Raw genomic sequence first — 23,221 nt, 5'->3', positions numbered from 1 at the left:
TTTTTCTTGACCATTCTTCTTATTTCCTCACAAGAAGAATGGAGCTGCTGTCATATACACGTATACAGACAGCAAATTTCAGTGTCCTGCAGAAACAGCAGCAGAAGCTGAACTTACTTTTGCATCCAAGCAAAAGTATGACAAAACTAGTATCTGCACATTAAAAGTGTTACCTGGCGAACAGCAGCCAACTAAATGCTGGTATAATACAAAAAAATACAGGGCATTATAAATGTGGATAAAGTGTAATTTTCAGTGTCAGAAGAAATAAATATATAAAAAAAGCTACAGAAGTGGATCTCATTTTTCTTTTGAACTTTTCACCAACAGAGGTTGCAATGAGGCAAAGCGAGGTCTCTCCCCCCCCATCGACAAATGAGTAGTTAACCCAAATACTTGTAATTAATGCTGTAGCTCATGTGAGGTCTCCCTACACAGAGGTCTTGGTGGCAGGCTTAGTGAATCGCTGCTTCTGCTCTCGTCCTTCACATCACCACCCCTCGTCCTTCCTTTTTGGCTGCAGCCCATCAGTACATCCCCCCTCTCCGGTCACACCCACACAGACATTTCTTTCGGGGCCCTGGTCATTATTTCATTCTTCCTCCCAACCCCACCACCTCATTCCTGGCCTCTACTACCTCCTTGGCCATGTAATTACACCACTTTGTGGAGTAGCTTATTGGTGTTATTTTTGAAGAAAGTGCAATTATGCAGTCAGCTCTCAAGACGATGCATGGGCTACATTCACATCATCAATCCAGATTTTCCATTTTTTCCTCTGCACTCATTAGCCCCATGTAATCAAAACTTCAAGCTTTGAAACTTCAGCTGTTACAGCCAATGTTTAAACACATCCAGCAACCTCTTAATATCTACAAAGTTCTTTCAAGTAAATCCAACATTTTTTGAGCAGTTAAATCTGGTTGTTTTGTGATGATTTGGAACTGAAAACAGACAGCCTGGGTAACTGGAATTTACAAATGCAAAATCTACAGTGAATCCAGTTTAGCTTTTGGCATCATATTGTGTTTGTCTCAGCAGTAATAAGTTATTACGTTTTAAAACTTATCTAGCAACCAGACAGGTTAGATGCATTTCAGAAAGCCAAAGCCAGTGTATTTTTTTTCTTGCTTGACAAGTGATTCATTTACACACTCCATACTAAATCACAGAGAGACTTTATTAGGAGCAGAAATACAGAATTGCCTGAGATGAACAACTGAGTCAAGTTACCCTTTGGAAGAAGTCAGTGAACAAAATGTGAAACAGAGAAATCCACCGCCTTTCCTCTCTGAGCTTCATGCAAATACCCTCTGGAAACTCGGTACCTCTCATTTTCTAGGGTTCAACCACAGCACCAGGCCTCCAGGGATGTAGTTTCACTAATACCTTATGCAGTCACTGCCACCAGTAAAAAACAAACCAAAAACTGGTCGTTCCCTGCACACCCACACCCACCTCTTTTCTGTCCCCTTTGCACTCATCTGTAATGCTGATCTTGGTTAAAGCTAAACTGTTTTTGTTGGCTTTGACCCCCTAAACAGATCATCAACTGGCTGTGCAAGTGCTGGTAGAAGGAGGGAGGTGGTGGAGAAACAAACAAAAAAAAGCCAGGTGGGTCTGCAGCAGGGTTAGCTCTGGGTGCAGCTAGAAGATGCAGCTAAGCCAACCTAAAGGCTTGCTGCTGCCAAAAACATCAGATCCACACCCTCCTTCTTCTCTAGATCTGTGTACCAATGAGCAGCCAGGCCCTTCTTCCTTGTGCCCAAATGACCTTGCAGAGAGCCAGGACAGATCATTAAACCGCTTTTTAACTGTTGTCCTGGTTTAACTGTACAGATGCAGAAGTGGTCTGCTGAAGGATCAGAAGAATTAACAGAGTCAAGTGCAAGAAGAGTAAGGGGAGCATACAGCCAGCAGCAGGGAGGCAGGTCACAGGGACACATAGAAGTGCCAGCTACTTTCAGCAGCAGTGACCTGTTAGCTTGACTCAGCCGGACCATCTAACTGCATCCTTGCACTGTTTTGACAGCAGTGCTGGGTTATGTCAGCTCAAAGCATTGTGAAACTCCATCCTGTGTCTCATTTCAGCCACGGAGGTGAGCAAGACTTTAATGAGCAATTTGCATACCTACAGTTAAGAATATGCTGATACACATTTTACATTAAAGCTCCATCTCAAGAGCCACATATAATTGCACAGGAAGCCCAACAAATGCCCTTTAAAGAGGTTTGCTGATCTGCATTTCAAAAACTCAGACCATTATGCCAGTAGTACTCCTCTCCTGAATTATAGCTTTAAGCGCTTGTTATTGATTTAAATTTTGAACTGGTTTGTTTTGATTCAAAACATCGTCACACCTACAACTTCATTTGTGTTGAATTACTGTCCAAGTCGTCACATAAATTACTTCATGGGCTCACCAGAAATCCAAGGCTGCCGTTCCCCATGCAGATGTTGCCAACTGCAGGAACTCCCAGCATCCCCCTGCTGTTTGTCCTGACTTCATGTTGCTGCATCCTGTCCCTTCGGTTTTGCCACTTTGTGAGGAGACGCTGTAAAGTGGATAACTGGACTCAGACAATAAAGATATTCTAGCTGCCCCATTCTATTTTGGGGAGTTAGTGCTTCAGGCTGTAGTGCCAGCAGTAATACTGGCTCATTGTATAGCCAGACATTATCAGGCTCTCCACACACACAGAATTTATACCTACCCATGTTTCACTTACAGCACCCCTTCCGTTGTGTCACTGTGCACAGTCATGCTGGGACTGGGAATAGAGGGCTTATCAAGCTGAAATGTAATCTGGAAGTGAAAAGAAACTAAAGACGCTTAATTCCCTTCAGTAGTTCGCAACAAAGGCAGACAAATAATGTGATATGCTGACATGACTGAGGCCATGGTTAAACAGATTACAAGCATTTTGCATACAGAGCTCCCCGCTGTTCTTTTCACTTTCTCAGTGGTATACCCTCATCCTTAAGCTTCTTCCTCCATTGTGCCAGAAAACGCAACTTGATGTCCGTATTAGAGACTATAACAGGAGATAGCTCTAAGAAACAGAAATTTTCCATTCATCTTGTTATTTCTGTGGGCATTCTGTATTTTAAAACAAACAAGTTTTAAAACAGGCTCATACTTAACCTGTCTCAAAACAATCAATGGCATGTGAATCAGCGGCGACCTTCTTAAGAAAATCATCCAGCAGGGAAAAGAAAAGCTGCTGAGCAAGAGTGAAGCACCCTCTACACTACCAGCAAGCGTAACAGGCTGTCCTGTTTGCCCTAGGCATTATTGGCTTTGGCAGGGCAGACCACGCCACATCCGAACCAGTTAAACTGGCTTCAGAAGTACTACAGAGCCTAAAGGCAGTTAGTTGTTTCTCCAACTGGGATGGGTACAAAAGTTTCAAATAAGTGTCAGAGGTTCTTTCCCATTACTGTTGTCATCTTTGTCAAGGCAGCAGGGCTGACAAGCACAACTGGAAAGTACGGAACTGTGTAGGCAATAATTCTACATGAGCTGTTTGTCCAAAGCAAAGTCTGCACAGTGGCAGATACTATACAGCACTGATCTGCACTACCAAGTGTGACAGAGTACTCTGACAATGAGCTGGCCAACTGTTTTGACAGTGAATGTCAGGTGAAGTTATCTCACAAACTTTTGCTGGCCTTGTTATGTCTGTGATCATTTTTGTGATGATGAAATAGAGATCCCCATCTGATAAGAAAAAGTGAGGCATGTATTTAACCATGCAAGTAGCTGAGAGCAAGTCCTGGGGTGTTTGTGTAATGGTTTCTTGGGTGGACTGTACTCATTCATTCAGAAGAGACAATTTCAGCTCTTTATTAAACATATAGTAGGGATAATTTGCATGTCAACACCGTTAACTATTCCAGCAGTAGGGAAAAGATAAAGTCACAGATCTGCTCAATTAACTCTGAGCAACGTCTCACTTTTCTGTGCCTACCAAAAAAGAAATATAGTGGAATTTGAAACACATTCAAGGCAAATCAAGACACCTAGACAAGCACAGTAGTAACAACCTCTGGCCTTTTCATGACTCATATGAATAGGACTCACTTCGCAAGTGGAACTTGAAAGAGAATGGTCAACCTCCTTCTGGTCACCAGACCACTACATCTCTCTGACCACTGTCAGAATGGCATTCCATTGCTAAACCTTCTAAGAAGCATTCAGAACCCTTGTGGAAACAAGGATACACAATATGGGAGCAGAAGACGTAGCAACTCATAGCTCACCACTGCTCCTCCTCTTCTCTCAGCAGTGTGAAGAAACTATTTACCTGCTTCTGTCCTTGGAGCTTGGAAAAATGATTCAGGAAAAAAAAAGGAGGTGCCTAGTCTTCCACCAGGCAAGTGAGTTGAACAAAGAGAGCAAGAGCATACAGGATATATTAGAAATGATTCAAAAGTGGAGGCAGAACAGATGGCTGAAACAGTTATGGAAGTGGACAGTTAGTTTTCAGTAACTAGCTCTCTACCACACAGAGATCGTTAAGATTTAAGATTCCCCACTTTCCTTTATACAGTTTGCTTCAAACAGGTCAAATTTTACCTTCAGCATGATAAAGCCAGCAGTGAATTTATTACCTAAACATGTTAGTGAAATCTAACATGATCTAAACTTCTAATACTTACAAGGCAATAACAGATTCATGGTATTAGATAATTACATTGAATCTAGCTAACAGGTTCTTAAAAATCATCTTGTATCAAAGTCTAAACAAACGCGTCTAAAGACTGAGATTCCACAGGTTTTAATGCCAGTTTTACCAATGAATACGTGATTCACAGAATCACAGGATGGCTTGGGCTGGAAGGGACCTTAAAGGTCATCTAGTTCCAACCTCCTGCCTTGAGCAGGGTTGCCGCCTATTAGATCAGGCCATCCAGGGCCCCATCCAACCTGGCCTTCAACACTGCCAGGGATGGGGCATCCACAGCTTCTCTGGGCAATCTGTTTCTCTGCCTTACCCATCCCCTAAGTAAAATCTTTCCCCCTAACATCTAACCTAAATCTCCCCTCTTTTAGCTTAGAACCATTTTCCCCTTGTCTTATCACTAAGAGACCATGCAAAAAGTCTGTCTCCCTCCTGTTTATAAGCTTCCCTCAAATACTGGAAGGAAAACCTTCTGAATCCTGCTTTTGCATTTTCATCTTAGACATAGATACAGGCAATAAGGCAATAGGAAAAACAGTATTAGCAAGAGATTAGTGATGGTGGAAGAAAAACTGCAAATTCAAGAGAAACTGACATCACTAAGAAGGAAAGATTTTGAGGAACTTGCAAACATTCTAACGTAGCCACCAGAGAAGAGTAGTTTAGTATCCTAAACCACAGAGATTTCAGAGTCACAAAACTACGTGGCCTTACAAAACAGTTTGTAAAGTATTTCTCAACTCCAGCCATTGGTTGTTGCTTCCAAACCATAGTCGCTCACTGAGGCATGTGAGCCATTTTATCTAACTCAAATAACACAAATGCAGGTACTGTGGGCTATTCTAAAAAGCAACATTTGTTCACTGATCTGCCTCACAAAGAACAGTTTACTTCCTAAATACTTCATATCACAGTAAGGCACAAACTTGCAATGAAGACAAGTCCTTGCTATCTTTGGACAGCAGGTCACACTGGTGCACTGCTTAAATAAAAGTTTTTATTTCAAAGTAATTTAAGATGACCGAACATCATTTCTGCAAAAACGAAGACATGGAAAACTGCTTCTTGCATCCCTTGCTAGCCAGGAAACTTTTCCACTTTTTCAGTTAAGCTAGCTTTACCTGCAGCATTGCTTCCCAAAACAGTCTAAGGAGTTCAAGGCTGATGTGACTGTTAGATGAGTTCAGCTTCAGGAAGTTTTTCCATCTCCTGGTTGTTCTTTACAAATATTGTATACGTTGTCAAAGCTTTGGTCATTTTTCTTTGCTCTGTTCCTGCTTATTTGTAGATCTCCTTTCTTGCCTGCCCCAACCAAGGTCTCCCAGCCCTCTGAGTGAAACTTTCCCTCTTTCTGATCCAAGTCTTTGCATGTAAAAGTATACAGCAAAGAACGTGTAGACTCCACACAGGCAAAGCCTGTCAAACCCTACACCTCATGTTGCAGCAGGGGCCCCTTGCACCTCCAACGGGTTCTCTGAGTTCCTCAGAGCCTCATCAAAGTGCTGCCTGAAGGGCCTTCCACTCATTTCCCTAATACCTGCATCTTCTGCTTGCAAAGACACCTCCTGAGACAACTGCCTCTTGCCCTACAGCCTTGCTCTTCACAGCTCCTTGCCTAAATCAGCAAGTCTGGGATCTTGCAAGCAGCAGCACTGCTGGGCCTCGAGCACAGCTGCAGCTTGGCTTACCTTGAGCCTGGAGATGGAAGAGCATGGGGAGGGAGGAGGCCATTTCCTCCTAGTCTATTTGCACTGCTGCAGGGACAGAACACAGCTCGGCCCCAACCACAACTGTTCTCCCCATTCATATCCTTTCCTGCCACTCTGAGGGGGCTGCTAGAAAGAAGGAAATCTTGCAGTAGAGAAGGAAGAGTCAGAGAATGACAGAAAAAATGCAGGGGAGAGGCTAGGCAGTATTTGTGGCCCTCCTGCATCCTTGTCCAGTGGAGCCTCTTTCCTACCTTCATCCAGTGTGAGCACTTGCTATCATTACAGGCAGAGTAGCATCAGAGCATTGCTTACCATTTCAACATCACATTTGATCCCTCATCACCATTTCCTCTGAGTCCAGTCACTTGAAAGCAAAAGCTTCTTCTATGAGCAATGTTATACCCAAGTTTCAGCTTACTGTACTATTGCCATTTACTCTCTCCAGTCAGCTGCCTTTCCCTCTACTTCTCTTATCTCCCCTCCCAGGACAGGCATATTATCTTCTCTCCCTCTTTAAAGCTTCTTCAAATATTGGGCTGACCTTGCTGGGGAGGTGACACCCTAATCCAATAAAAAGTGCAAGACTGAAAAGCATATAAGATCAGTGCTCTCCTTGGAATATGCAGTGTTGTCCTTAGCAAGACAGTATCCCGAGGCTTGAAATTTGTCTATGATTTTTGTATCACTTCATCACAATCCCTCTCATTATCAGAGTAATATCCTCTAAAAAGGGACACAGTATCAGAAGAATGAAGTAGGAATTTTACTTCCCATTCCTACAGAGTTTTCACTAAGTCAGCAAAATAATAGTTCTGTGCTGGAAGTCATCTGCCTGGGAAGGCAATCGCTTTTGAGAACTCTGAAGAGAAACACCTTTTCATTTTAACATAAAATTCTATCTGCTTCAGACACATCTTCAGTACAAACCCATTAAATTCAAGGAAGTCAAGCCATTATATTTCTTCACAGGTTGAGGGAGAAACATTACCTATTTGATTTGAGATTATAAAGGTAAACACAAGGAAAATAACCAATCTTACTTCCTTTCCTTTTCCATTGCAATCTACCACTACTCTGTGATATCTATCTTTGGGATGCTCACGACCAACTTCTGCCTTGGTTATATTTACACATTCCTGTAGAACAGTAACAAAATATCACATTTTTCCTCAAGAAAGTGTGTTAATTACTCATGATAACTACTAAGTGGTTGAAGTGTTTGCTTTACTAGGCTCTACAAAGACACATTTTAAATGCCATAGGATAAGCCAGTTGTTTTAAACAAAACAAAGCAAAAACACAATTCTGCAGTTTGGATGCTGTGGTATGCAATTAAGCAGATAGGTTAGCCAGGCAAACAAAAAACCTGAAAAGACCATTTCCATTTCCCCTGCAAATCTAATTTAAATGTGGAGAACTGTGGATGTAATTCTTGTTAGAAATAATGGATATTAAATTCAAAAAAAGTATTTGTAAATAACAGTGAATAATGTACACCCTGCTCTATGTGACATATTTTTCACATCATGACTGTGATTAGCACTAGCATCACTAGAAACTGTGGGATTCCTTTGCATTCTGCAGAAAGCTACTCTTATAAGGCAACACTTCTATTCCGACTTTGTGTAAAGTCTCTTAAGTCACCAGTCACACTGATATAAAACATTTAAGATAAGCTTTGCTCTACTTTCTATTAAAGAAAAAAAACTAATCCCCCCCCTCACTCCAGCAAAATTTTCAACCCACTGCTGTTACAGCTCTGCAGGTATTCCTAATTTCAAGCTAACAATCTTCCCCCCCACCCCTTGTAAACATAAGGAGAATCGTGTCTACCTTCCTCAATCAATCAAGATGCATCAGCATCAGAAATAATTTCTACATTTCTAAACAGCAGTTAAGTATTGAAGTATTAAATTGACCATAATTATTTACTAAATCAACAAGAAAATAAGAACCTCCTTGGGTCCCCAAATCATGTCCTAATTACAAATCACAATGACCTATCCACATATGTTATGTACAATTGATACATCCACATATATGTGAAAAGTGACTTGCAATATGACTAAAAAGAATGGGTCTGTGAAAACCAACCTCTCACAGGAGCTTCAAATCACAGAAGCTTCCTAGTAAAACTCCTGCTTCCTCATATTTCAAATAACATGTTGTATTCCACCCCATTTTATCAAGATAACATTAATACAAACGGTATGTTCAATGCAATATAAATACAGGGAACACAAATTTTGATCTGGTCACTAGGCTATAAAATGCTGTGGTGAAGACACATCAGAGCAAAAGACTTGTCAGTTATCAGTGTAAGTGCCAGTGGTTCACCCTGAAGGATCTGTGTAGTCTTGCACTTGTAAAGCCCCTGCAGGAAGTATCTCCAGGGCAATTAGATAAAAAAGGCTTTTATTTTTAGTGTTTTCTGAAATGGCAAAACAATTGTTTCTTTTCTCCTTGTGCTACTCATTACTCATTATAAAACTATAGAGAACAGAAAAATGTAACAGAGCACAAAGCAAGAGGTACGTATCTAAAAAAAGGAGTAGGACTGCAAGTGCCCAGGAGGAGCGCTGTATGTATTTGTGGTGTGCAGTTTGATATGTGATTCCCTAGAGAGGTACCTTCTTGTTAGAACCCAATATTCCTATTAAATCAGACTGAAAACCTCCTCACAGCAGACGAGACCAGATGATGGCCTCTCCAGCACTCAAGCGAAAAATGATATTGAGGGATAAGGTTACATTTGATGCCTTTGCAGTACTTAATTTTTTGTAAAAAGATGAACATTAAAATTCCTGTTTTTGCAATGGAGACCAGAAGCTAATAGGCATAATAGACAGGGGACATTTAAGTAAAGACACAGAAGAAAAAAATAATAATTTCCCCAGTGAAAAACAAGCGTTTGTATTTGTATTAATCCTCTCCAGTTTCACTGTAAAACATTTGTTCCAAAATTCCAAGAGATCCAGAGGCAATCAGATGTGTTCAATTTATTTTATGTTTTATCTATTTATTTGTTACACTTCTTTCAGGTATTTGGCTCCCTCTCCAAACCAATCCTGATATTTCTGGTCAGGAGTCACTCCATAATAATCCCTCGAATTTCTTCTGTTTCTCATATGCTTTATAATATCATAAGCAAGGTTTTGCTCAAAGAGATGCCTTCTGTTAGAGCAACTGTTAGAGATGGGACAAGCACCTAAGCTTTCAAATACAGAAGAGGATGCTTTTAGATGCAGACACTATTTAGGCTAAGTAAAGGCTCCCAGGTGACTATCAATGAACTATATAAGGAATTAAATTATCTTCGTTTATTGAGAAGACTTGAATTACATCTTATTTTAGAAAGTCTGTATTTAAGCAAGCCTTCACAAAGCATTAAGGAATGTGAACTTTACCAGCACTTTTCGTTAAACAGCTTAATCCACACCCACATCAAAACAAAGACAGAAGGCCGAGCTCTTTACATATGAGAAGGTGACTTTTCACACGTAACAGTAAACCTTTTGCTTTTTTCCAAGATAATACAAAGCTCCCAGATAATAAAGTTTCCATAATTTACATATCTTACAAGAAGTGGAAATTAGAAAAATACAGACAATAGACATTCACTAATCAGTCCAGAGAAAAAGGTGCAAAGGGAAATCTCAGAAATTGGTTTGTTTAATAGCTACCACAGGCAGAAAGGACCTTGAGCCACGAATGTTTTTGTTTTGCTAATCTACCTAATGTTCTGGTGACAAAAAAAGAGAAGAAAAAAGCCTTGAATAAATAGTTCTGCCTGTGTGAATTCAGTGACCTCTTTTAAAAAAATAATGAAAAAATAATGAAAAATAAATAAAAAAATAATGAAATAATAAATCTAATATCTAGTTTGTACTTACATAAGTCTTCCTGAAGATCTGTTTTCCCAAACACATACGTGGGAATAAATAATGGTTGATTTTGTAGTTATCATGAGTAACTTTTACAGAAGTCAGCAGGGCCTTGCCTACTTGGAGATTGTTTCGAATCTGCAACTCTTACTCAGTACTACTGTCAGCTGTAGAGCCTGAGGAAGCTGTTATACAGACAATATTCAAATGTAGTTGTGTTTTTCCCACAGAGCTGTTGAAAGGAAACCCGTTTACTAACAAAGCCTGAGAGACCTTAGGATCCTGAAGTGGAAGGAAAATGAAGGATTGTCTCCTCAATCGATTAACACCTTCCAAGCACAAGGTGTCCCCAGAGCTGAAACTACAAACTACCGGTGCTTTTTAAATCTCTTTCACAAGCATAGGTTTGAAGCATTAAGAATTTGTGGGAAAGTTTTTCTTCTCTGTAGGCCACAACTTCATGTTTATTCATATACTGCAGCAAGCAAATGAGAAGTTAAGCACTTAGAAAATGGAGCATCATTTTGACTACTTGATCCACACTACTGACAGAATAGTTTGGCATAATTGCTGGCATACATGTTTTCAAATGACAATTCTCCAAAACAAGCTTGGGCCTGAGCTAACAGCAGTGAAAAGTGAAGAGAAGCTGCCTACATATTCAGCTGATTTCTGCATTATTAACTATAAATCTTAATTGCCTGTCATGTTTGATATTGTTGACAACAGAAATGCATTCCTCTACCTGCAGTACTTCAAATTCTACAGTAATTCATTCCCTCAGCTGTTGCTTTAGAAGCAAGGAGCCAACCTCTCTGTTATCCCCTTTCCCAGCCAGCTGACCACAACTGTTTTAGAACAGGCCCTGGAAGTCTTCAGTGCTGCATCCACAAGTAGCTTTGATTTAGCAGTGTGGTGTCACTGGGCTCATGCTGTTCCTTCTGAGTCACGTCAGGCAGTTACCAGTGGAGCATCTTTAGCTCCATGCTGCTTTGAATCTCAGCTTGCAGGCAGGAGTACGTGTCTTGCTAATGGGAAACTACCTCATCAAGAGTGACTGGCAGAAAATGATGAACAGTACTTTAAAGAAATTGAAGAGATAACTAAGTATGGCCAAGAACAAAAGTCTAGGGCTTTCAGAAACCTTTCAGTACTGCACTGATGCAGGGATATTGTCAATGGCTTAAGACAGAGAACTTAAATTTTCAAATAAGCCTATTTTGTTTTGGTATCTCTGCATTTGGCTATCCAATTCCCAACAATTAATTGCCACCACAAATATTTTGTAGCAACAGTCACGTAAAACTAGAGTGACAACAAGGAGACTGGTGGCAAGAGGCACCCAAAAAGCAGGATAGTTAGTCAACAAATGTTTAGCAGCTGCAGTTATACCTGCTCTGAAGAAAAACCTACAGCTGGGCTTCATATGTGCCCAATTTCAGCCTATTGCATGACCAGCAATGCAGAGTTAGTCAGAGCCCACAGGAAAAAGCCATACAGACAACGGAGAAATGTCTATCTGTAAAAAGGAGCCAGTGCATTACCAATTATGAGCTATTCCTAATGTATCTGCTTATTCCTACAGCATACATGCTTGACATTGGAAGTACTTCCCCTGTTGCCAAAAGGAAGCACTTGTCTTCATTTTCTTCCTAAATCTGTCAAAGGTATAACGCCTACAAAACTTGATGCATAAAAAAGGTACTGAAACCTTAATTCTTTTTCCACAGTAGGAAAAAATTAGCTTTCGTACACTGTAGTACTCTTTGGAAGAAAAAAATATTTGGAGGAGGGAACATCAATATTTATTTAAAAACTATACTATGGAAGAAAAATATTTTTCTAGCATCTTATCTCTTAAGCAAAAATATGAAATGAGGCATTTCAGCACCTGGCTAATGGTTTCTACCTTTTTCTGGAGAGTCACTGACAGCACAAATGCCCGAGAGAGACCACAGGCCAGATCTATCTGTAGAAAGCCTTGTTGTTACAGTAGAAACAGTACTATCAGAACGGACCTAGTGCAGTCAAAGCTTACACCTGCACAATCCCACTTTTAGCCATATAATCTCTTCTGGTTTTTCAGATTTAAAAATCCGAACAAGTATATCAGCAATGGATATCTCTGTCTGCACAGCTACATTGGCCTTAACTCTCTCCTCAGGGGGTGCTAGCCAAAATTTGGAGATCTGCTCTCAGACTAGCTCCCAAATAGCCACTGAAGTGGAAGATAAATAGATTTGTGAATCCCTTCTGGTGTTCTTACGTACTCTCAGTAATACTGTTAAAATGGCAGGTCCTTTGAATGTTTTGGCCTACATCAGTTCATGTAGGTCAGGTCATCACTATCATACCTGTCTGCTCCACCTGGTCAAACTGATCTTGTTACTGAGATGCTCATTCCAGTCAGTTACCAGAGAGCTTTCTTATAGCCTCATGTTCTCACTGAGAGCTTTACAGATTCCCTTCCCTGCAATCCCATGGCACACAGTTCTGGAAGGAAAAGCATAGCTAAGTTTCTGTCAGAGAACTACAAATAACTTGTTAACTCACAGATAAATCTCTGACCAGTCCTCAACATCAGTGACTGGTTTCTTTTAATTATGCTGCATTTTCAAGGCTCTCTTAATGAGAAAGACTAGCAACTTTCTAAACTCTTTATCTTCCAGGCCTCACAAATTAAAGAGGTGCAGTAGCAATGGGCTTTAAGAAGCTACAAAATGGTAACCTCTAGCTCCAGATGGTACTTTATCTTCCTACTCTGACTGCTGGCAAAGGTAATAATTGTGATTATGGTCTTAATGATTTTTCCAAACCAAAAAAAGCTTCCAAACCAGCTTATCCAGACTTGTCAATCAATATAATCTGAATGCTAACAAATGAAAAGATACCTAAATGGCTAAAACAACTAGGACTGACAGCTTTCAAGAGATGTGTTCCAGATTTTATTTTTTTCTTCTGCAGATTAGATCATGCTAAGTTGCCATATCTCTTAAGTACACTGATACTGACATCTTAACTTCTTGAAAGGCACTACCAGCACACCTTTATCACTCACAGCATGTACATATCTTCTTTTTAAACTGTAGGTCCACAGTCTAGCTGATTTGTGATTTGAGTACAAGATAAATGAATTTGATCCTGTGGGTGAACACACTCCAGATGAGCAGCTACTTGCAAGAATTCCAATACTTTCCACTTCAAGAATAATTTATTTCTCACTTCCTTGGTTACTGAGCTAAAGGCAGAATGAGAATGACAGCTTTTTTGTTTTTACCTCAGTAATGGAATTCTGGTTTTAGGTTGAACAACCATCCTCATGTCCTCTGTGATTACTTTGCTACTACGCCCTTTACAGAAAAGGGTAAAAGCTAGGTATGTTGCTTTAGTACATTAGATACTTTCCTTTATCATCAAGGGTTTCAGAAAGCTAAGCAGTTCCTGAACTGCTTAAGTATTAGTCATAAATTCTATCTTTAGCTTTTGTTCTAATGGAAATAAAATCATTATGATCACACTATCTCTGAGCCTATCTTTCTCCAAACCTGAATCACTTCTGCATCTGTTGAGCAATTGCAGCCAAATTTGAAAAAGAGAGGTCTCAAGGCAATTACATTTCTATTAAGTTTTACACAGAAGTGGAATACACAAAGGACAGAGACTCTGAAAGTATCTTTGTAAGTGTCCATACCAGGAGTCAGGGAAAGGCTGAAGAACAAAATTATTAATCATCTTGGAATCCACAGAGTCCTCCTTTCTGAGTTTTGTTCTGAGATTTTGCCTCAGACACGAGGGGGAAAAAAATGACCAGCATACAACTCAGATCTTGCACATTCTTGGACAAGCAAGAGGCAAACCAACAGGAAAATAAATCTCACCATTAAGTTAATTATGTCCACAGATGAATCCAGATCAACGCTGATTGTTAGACTACATGCATTAGTCTGTCTTTATGAGAGTAGCTCTTACATTAAGTCCTAACTATGCTCCAGATTACTTTCTTGGTTATCACCAGACTCAGTTTTCAAATAATTGACAGAAGTCTGCATCCTAAGCCATACCTGTTGTTTTCCAGAGGTTCTGCTTTGGGATGATCTCCTGTTTCTCTCTAACATTTAAAAATAAAAACAATTTATATACTAAAATCACACTCTGTGAAATACTGGTGGTTTTTATAAGGCGAGATCACGTTTTTAGATTTAAGCAAGTTTATTGCTCAAAACATGTTGTTAGTCAGATTTGTGCAATGTCTACCTTTGCTTACTGAACCTGAGATACCTAATAAATGTTAGGAGAAAAAAATAGTATCACTGAATAGAGCGAAGACTAAGAGGGAAGCAGAACTTCAAAATGCCACTGTTTAAGTGATCTAGCCTTTCAGTAAATATTTGTTGTTAGTGTAATGTGATTGGGAACTCCTATTAATACCTATCTTTGTTTTAAAATTGAGTTTATGTAAGTAAGTAGAAGCTTTCAATAAGGAAAAAAAAACAACAAAACATGGGGAATGCATGAAACCACTGCAGGAATAGACGGGAAAAGTGAAGAGTGTAGCTACTGTGGAATCGTTTTGATGATATAAGACTGGAATGAGTCCAGACTGCAACATTTTTCTTGCACAAAATTATTGATTTTGGAAGACAGTATACATATGCACAATTACCCTGAATAGCTATACTGGCCAACAGTGGGGGCAAGCACAAAGTGTGATTTTCAGAGCCATACGAAGTTTTAGTATTGTCTGGGTCACTACAAAATTTGTAGGAAGATAGTAGCTTAAATGTTTTCAACACGAGAGCTCAAGCCTGCAGCTAGAGGAGTGTAAAGCATAACTTACAACAGCAATATTTTATTTGTTTAAAAGCATGCTTTAAATGGTTGAATTATGGAGAAGGTGAAAAGAATCCTTCATTTTCTTACATAATCTTACTCTAAATATTCTTATTTTCCTGGTTTTGTGTAATGAAATTGAAGAGAAGGTTAAAGTGACACAATGAATTGAAAATATGACATGGCTTACTTTGACAGCTAAGACAAAATTTTAATTATTATATATTTACTCCAACATTAATATTTTGTCACTGAAGTAGACAAGGTTTCACAAAGAAATCAGTCTAAATCCACAAAATAATTAGTAACCCTCTAGAGCAAGTGTAAGCCAGTGGCTGAAATCTCTCTATGACCGAGGATTGAAAATTATTCCCCTTTGATAGCTCTATGCTAACTGATATACCTACTAAACTACCTCAATTCAGGTCCCTCTGATTAAAAATATCCACAATAGAAAAATGACCACATCAGTGATCCCATTCGCTGTCTCAAGGAACTGACTATGCTGTCAACTAAAGTCTTCAGGGACTCTTGAAAAAGAAGTTTTCAAAGAGGCTTTAAGAGGTCATCTTGACCGAAGAAAAACATAGCTTCTGCCAATCTTGAAAGAAAAGCATCCAACCCATTCCTAAAACTGTTAGTTTTAAATGCAGAGTAAAACCAAGAGCAAACAAATTCAAAATTTTTTTATGAGTTTTCCTCTTTGTACTTTACCTAGGTAAAGAATTAGCTGAATTTTGATGAACTTCAGTTAACATTTTATTCTGAAAATAAAGAGATGGTGTCCATGCATGTATGAAACAGCAAGGAGATTTAAGATGATTTAATCTTCCTGAAAACATATGTGTATTTTAAAGCAGTTTAGTTAGCAGACTAGATCCTAGGATAATTTTCAAACTGAGCCACAGAACTGCAGGAACTTGCAGAATCTGAGAAGTCTCTGGACTGCTTCCATAAGGTCAGGGACAGATAAGGAAAAAACCCAAAAAACAGCAAATCAAAGTTTCTTAGTCAGGTAGCTGCACAACCATAAGAAATATTTTGACAACACGCAAATAGAGAGGCTGATCTCAAGAGTTATCAATAGTTAACAGAGGAGCTACTTGTGCCTATACAAAGTCCATGTACAGAAGCGTTTAGAGAATCTTGCACAGTCACTGTTGTGTGCTAGCCTTCAATCCTATCAGTATCAACTAAAATATCAATATTGTTAAAGAATTTGTTATTAATACAGTTATCTGTTTTAGCTGGGACATCAAATTTTCTAGCGTTCAGGAAAATGACTGTGCTAGACATTACCCTGTGTTATTCTTCATAACATCATGTAGGCAACAAGTTTTAAAAGCAACATGATTAAATCAAAAGTGAAGAGATAAATAGAAAAATAACTGTCATAACCAACTTATATGTTTATATTGTCCCACAGCTGTATTCTCCTCATAGGCCACAGCTGTGTATTCATACCAGGATTTCTGTGGCAAGTTTCTTCCTTCTCGTAAGTATGCACATATGAATCTTAACTGGTTTCGGAAAAAAAAAAAGAACTAACAGAAACACAGAAGTAGGAGTAGGTACAAATGCAAGAGCTATGAAAAAATTCCTCTACAGTTGGCTACATATTCAAACACATTAAGCTTCCAACACGGTAAAATGGTTGCATGTTTTCCACTATCACATGCAATCATACCTCAGCAGAAAGGTGAAACCTGCAATAGCCAAACAGATACCTCAATATTTTCAGATGCAGAAATGCATTTAAAAACATCTCAATAGGCCCCTATAGACAAGTTGAGAGAGTGCTCTGAAGAGTGAGGGCAGATTTTGCACAGCATTAATCACTTAGAAATGCCAAGAGTGAAAAACATATTAATCCCAGTGTAGCTAAAATCTGTACGAGATTTACTGTAGCTAATGAGATTTACAGTGCTTACCTTTATACTCAAACTCACACTGTTTTGTGAATTGTCAGGTAATAAGAGTTAGTTTGAAAAAGAGAAACAATTCAGACAATATTCATGGATGCAAGTCCTATTTAAAGCTTACCTTTGATTAAACTGAATAAGTTGCAGAATAACTCAAACCTTCTTTGCACATTTACTGAAATGGAAGTGGCATCAAAAACACATTTAAATACAGAAATAGTGGTCAAGCCATTTAGCTCCATCATGCAGCACTCATACATACGAACACAGATAACCACTTTCATGCCGATAAGCATTCTTTGAAACTGTCTGTTGGCAGGGATAAGAAGAGACAGTCATGTTAATACATCGGTATTTCTGTTTCCAAACAATTTAAAAAGCCACTAGACTTTGCTTCCCATCTCATACAACCACAGAAATATAATAACAACTGCTAATAATATACTAAAATCTCTCTTGCAGCCAGCCTGTGGTATTTCAGTCACTACAGAATTTAGACACCATTTTCTAAAAAAATTCCTAGTTATTTTTGTTATGAGGAGAATCACCATAATATGAAAAAAATCTGTATTTTCATTTGTTTCCAGACTTGTCAACATGGCTATATTCTCTTAAATACAATAAATATTTCAGATGGCAAGCATATTGCTTTTAAGCAATTATGTAAAAATTGTCACTCATAAAGAAGACTGATAAGTGGGAAGAAACATGTTTTCTACTGCTACCTCGGGCCATCCTAGTCTGAGTATTGGCACCAAATCTCAACAACGATACTGCTGGTGCTAGCATTCTGGCAAGTTCTCTTATCCATAGCTCATCTGGATAGAGGTGGAAGCCACTCAAAGAAGAGCCAGAAAAAGCATTATGGCATTTTGTGTCACACACAAATCTCTACTTCTCCCTTTATCTCTGGACATTCAGAGCACTGGAAGAGTTAGTGCCTTTGAAGAAAACTGAGAACTTACACTCATGGCATCCATTTAGCAGATGAGGGGAATAAAGATACATTTACACTATCCTATGCTGAAGAAAACAAAACAAAGCAAAACAACAACATTGTAGCACATATGCTGACAGTTTTACAACCACACATAAAATACATGTGTCTATGACATCTCTAAAAAGTCATAGCAACTGTTGACATTACGCTCCTAAATAAAGATGCTCAGTGGCATACCATTATCTGAGATATGCAAACTAACTAAAAAAATACTAATTAAAAAATAGAAAAGTATGGATTCAATTTTTTTAAAAAGCACATATTTCAATTTTGGCAATATATGACTATAGTACCCTTTAGAACGTATTTTACAAATACAGCCTTTATTGGGAGTTTAAGCAAGGGTCTTTTAGGAAAAGTATGTATGATAGCGGTCTAATGTTTATGGTGTCTAATGGCCATGGCAGCTGCCTCACACAGCTAAATGTAGAAGTCTGTATGAAAAAGATGGTATTGCTAACTAAAACGTGTGGTTTTGTGGTCTTTTTAGGACTAGATACAGCAACAGTGGTGTCAAGCAAAGGGCTAGGCAAATCTTCCCCTTATGTAAGCAAAGCATAGGCCATGATCACACTGTCACTACAGTAACCTGAGTAGGTCCAGAAATAACTCTTGCTCTCCACTGAGTACCTGCCACAGGTGCTCTGAGCCATTCCACTGGGCTTTCTGCTTCCTAGGTTGTAAATGTTAGGCTGCGCCTTCAAGGCCCTTAGTACATAACCATGTCAGTTAAAAGAGACAGTTAGGAAGATTATGTATGCACCTCTTTTGAGTGACACCTATACACAGCAATTGTTGACTTAATGGAAACATTCCTTGTGTTATGAATTCCAATTATTTGTCTTACTCAACAAAGCAAGCTTTTGGTTTCTGCCTGTTAAACAAAACTGGTATCTTGCAAGGCCATTGCCTTTGCTAAAGAATAAAAGGCATATTTTCAGTCATTTATAAGAAGATCAGCTGCATACAGCGAGGAATTTAGTAGCCCACAAAAGTAGAATTTACAGCTTGTCCATTAGCCTGGTAATATTGCGAGCAGCAATAGAATACTTGCCAGTTAGCTCAAATATTGCCATTTTTGCTTAGATAACCTGCTCTCAGTACATGAATAAATTTCATCTCTAGCCACAGTCAAATCTCAACAGTTATCACACTTCAAGAAAGAGAAAGCAAGGAAAGGGTCTGCCTAGTTAAGAAAATCTGGAAGGACCATCATAAATATAGCAACAAACAAGTTTTGAAAAAAAAAAAAAAGTATTTCACTGGTATTCAGAAGAGTACCATGTTTACTAAGTAGCACTACCACTGCCTTCCTCCCTCCTAAGCAGCAACTTCAATTATGAAGAGCTAAGTGCTTAGTATGTGGTTAGGCCCCAGTTATATCTGTATCTTCACACAGTCTGCTCTCTTACTCTAGAAAAGAAAACATCACCTTGTGTTCAGGTGTAAAAATCTTAACTTCATTAAAGCTTAAGCTTTAAGAGATGCTTACTGGGCTTCTGTCAGCACAGCTTCTCTGCCATTCCACCTACAGCTAGAGAAAGTGCAAAGCTCTACTCGCTCTTCTGGAAAGAAGGCAAACAGCCACCTGTGCTTGGTATCTGATGAGGTAAGTTGCTTATGCATAGCAGCCCTCCTCTTCTAACACTTCTGGGATTGGTACAGGTATTGAGTCAAAGTGCTTACAAATAGTAGCTTTCTGTTCATGTGCTCTCTGTTCTTCAGGCTCCATTCTTCCTTAGGAATGGGTATTTTAAAAATAACATATTTTCTACTTTCAAGAGACCATGAGGAACTAATTGTGAAGACAGAGGAAAGGGGAATTTGCTGGTTGGTACTAGATTATCACCAGCTGTCACATACTTATTATGCTCTAAGGTATAAGGTTGGAACCAAATTTGCATTACTTTATTGCATAGCTTTAAGTCAAGTGATGAAAGACATGGTTATACTGATGCAGCTGCTGAAAAGACGACCATGGTTTTGAATGTGCTTATTAGACTTGTATACACACGCAATTTAGGATGATTTGAACAACAAATGGCTTTCTGTACTGCTACTCACTGTTATCTCTATCTATGCTTACGGACTAGAAAGATGACAGAGCAGTAAGAGCATATCTGTGTACATTATTCATGTACATTTATCTGTCAGCAGATACAGTTAAAGTCTCCCAGATAATTACTTTAAATATTGATTACAATATTGTGCATCTTTTACCATAAGTAGAGGCAATCTTCTATCTTGCGTGCATCTGATATGCAACACTTCATAATTCACTGATGAATTATCATGTAAATGAGTCAAGTTAATTTAAACGAGGGAACAAAATTTTGGCTGTCTTTCAGTTATTTCCTAAGTACCATAGTATTTTACTTCTAAACCATAACTGTCATGGTGCTGCAATTCTGCATTGTAAGTTTCCTGTTACACTCACTAGAGTGTATTTATTTGGCTGTGCTAAAGGGGACTAATGGTTAAAGTACTCATGTCTCTTTGTGGCTGAGGGGAAGCATCAGAGCTCAACATTTCACAGATTTCTGGGAAGCTCATAAGATGTGTGGCTGATGCTGCATGCCAAGAAGTGGGCAAACAGCAGCAGAAAGTTATTTCAAGTCACTTCAGGATCTTTGCTGAGTCATATCAGTTTCAGTGTCTATATAGATAATGTTAAACAACAAACTTGAAACTACCAGAAGAAATTTGTCTGTCTTTAGTATTTTAATAAAATTTACAATATCTGCCTAAAACCCACATAAACAAGACTGAAAAATGTAGACTCAGGCTGCATGTCTGAACATCACGTACAGCCACAGATTTGACAGATTTAAATCCAATCGCACATGCACCGTTACTGAAAAATACTGTTTTATTCACAGTATCTCTCTTAAATGGTGAAGATATCACCAATACAGACCAAACTATTATAGTATAACACTTCTACTGACTCCTTTTCATTTTCTGGCAGAGCAGCAGCTGCCCCTGCTATAAGCATCTATGCCTAACCTTTTTTTTAGACCTAGTGAGTGTCTCAGAGTTCCTTCCTTTAGCAAGGTCAGTGGGCAGAGTAGAAACTGGTTTATTTTGTCAGAGGCATTTTCACTCCATTCTGGAACACAGTTTTATTCCTTGTTCTCTTCATTGCTCCATTAAAGGAAAAGGGACCATGCCTACCAATCAGCAAATCATAATAAATGGGCTTCACTCGGCCCAACAGTTATGGTTAATCTATTTGGTCAAAAAGCAGAACTAAGGTTTGCTTTATTTTCCCCCCCTGCCTGGCTACTTGCTGAAAGCCAGAGGAGAAATAGTACTCGATGATTGCCATACCTTTAATTCAACACCAGTTCCTCTTTGCTGTGCTGATATATGGAGTAAGCTTCTGTTTGGCATATCCCAGTAATCTACCCATGAGTAAATAACGTTAAAGATATGCAGGCTCATACTGATCCCCTTTTTTCTTTAGATGCAGGCAGAACATAAGCCTTTTCTGAAATGAGTGCCATTCACTGACCATCAGTGAGGATCTTAAACTATCCACATGGAGAAAAAGAGAAATGGGTACATGTCTTGTCTTATCATTGTCCCCTTTCAACAGATCAGTGTTACCTCGGACTTACATTAGTCAACACTCATCTGTACTCACCTTAATCAGACAAATGTTTCAATAATAGGAATTGGGTCAGAAGAGATGGAAAGGGATGAGCCTTGGTTTCACTGGCATACCAAAGCACCCCCACAACCTATCTCCTCATTGCAACCCTTTCAACGAATCCCAGTTGACATAATCAGTGAATGGACTGAATGAGAATATTGTAATTATGAAGAGCTGTGTTAGACATTCACAACATTAGTTCTTTAGTAGTTTGAATTTACTATGAATTTGTCTTAAAACACTATGTAAGAAAATTATACTTGTAATATAAATCACTTTATGGGATCATGGTACCAAAACAAAGTTTTGCTGGTAGGAGAGAGTAAGGCTATCAGAGAGATATAAACATATTCACAAGATCAGCGCTACCTTTCATATTGTCAGGGAACTACTTGTATCCCTCAGGGGATAAGGACTTAGAACATAGCCCAGAAATTATGCAGTGGTAAAAAGATTTATAAAAGTCATCCTACCTATTTCAGCAATATGCTTTGTTCAGTCTGGATGCTTCTTCCATTTCCCTTAGAAGATTACTGGAATTAAAGTAACTCAGAGTAAAAAAAAAAATTACTGTATATGCTGCAGTTTATCCAAACTGTCTTTAATTTTATCATACTAATTAGCTGCACTAATGTAAATGTCATATTCTCCTTTTGTCATCACTGTTTGTGTTCTCTGTATTTATCTGCAGATGCCATGAGGTCTTATTTATTCTTGCTATGAAGTAAACATATTATGGCAGGAGCCCTACTGCAATAAAGCTTCTCTTTGACAAACATCCACCCTAAGGGAAAAAACAGCGTTGGCAGCTTAAGTAACAAGAGGTGATAGGTTATCAGGTGGTAACCTAATGGTAGAAGGTCCTGCTACGTAAGACTTGTTTGAATACAATGCACACAAAATTTAGCTTGACATTTTGCAGAAAAATGTTTGATTTCTACTTTTTTCCCCTCTATTGGTATTTCATAATCAGGTTGTGCTTTTTAAGAATGCACTTTGTCCTAAACAAATGAGTAAGTACCTACAATCAAATGCTGAATTTCACATTGTGAGGTTTTATGCAGTCTAACTGCAGTCCAGACTTGTAAGATACATTTTTTTTTTTTCTAATGAAGAACTACAGTTTGCATAATTCAGAAGAGTTTTACGCAGAAATGTATTCTCAGATGGATAAAGATGTGTAAATTCCTCAAAATCAAAGACAAGTGATACCCAGGAGGGCAGAGCAGACAAAACAGCCCATCAGCAACTCAACCACATGAAAGATCACAAAGAAACTCCAAAGCCACCCACACAGCTGCCTGAGGAGTCTGTCAAGGAATGAGGCTCTTGTTCATCTCGTGTTGCTGCTGGAAAAAGGCCTTGGCAATACATCTGGATTTTACGAGTGGCGCACAAAGATGAGAAAAAATGAAACTGGATTGAATTATATGCTGCAGTACATTGCTAATGTCACATCTCTGCTAACTAGCACATAATATAATTTACAAGATCATGGAACAATCTCCTGTATTTGTTATTTCCAGAGGGGATGC

At 38.8% G+C, this 23,221-nt stretch overlaps 1 long non-coding RNA gene across 3 annotated transcripts in view; it reads right to left on the bottom strand.

Moving 5' to 3' along the window:
- Positions 700-23,221, bottom strand: part of LOC110398094 — a 39,513-nt gene continuing 16,991 nt past the window's right edge. The window contains exons 1-3 of one of the 3 annotated variants that reach the window (XR_002438195.1): positions 22,160-22,220; positions 2,716-2,807; positions 700-2,556 (exon numbers count right to left, since the gene is read on the bottom strand). This is a non-coding gene — a long non-coding RNA (uncharacterized LOC110398094). Of the gene's footprint in view, positions 2,557-2,715; positions 2,808-17,152; positions 17,208-22,159; positions 22,221-23,221 lie in introns of those variants that run through there. The other 2 variants (XR_002438194.1, XR_002438193.1) reach the window with 2 other exon arrangements.

The sequence above is a fragment of the Numida meleagris genome, chromosome 4 (assembly GCF_002078875.1).
Source record: "Numida meleagris isolate 19003 breed g44 Domestic line chromosome 4, NumMel1.0, whole genome shotgun sequence".
Lineage (NCBI taxonomy): Eukaryota > Metazoa > Chordata > Aves > Galliformes > Numididae > Numida > Numida meleagris.
Note: the sequence above shows the minus strand (reverse complement) of the source record. Positions and strands in the feature narration are given on the sequence as shown.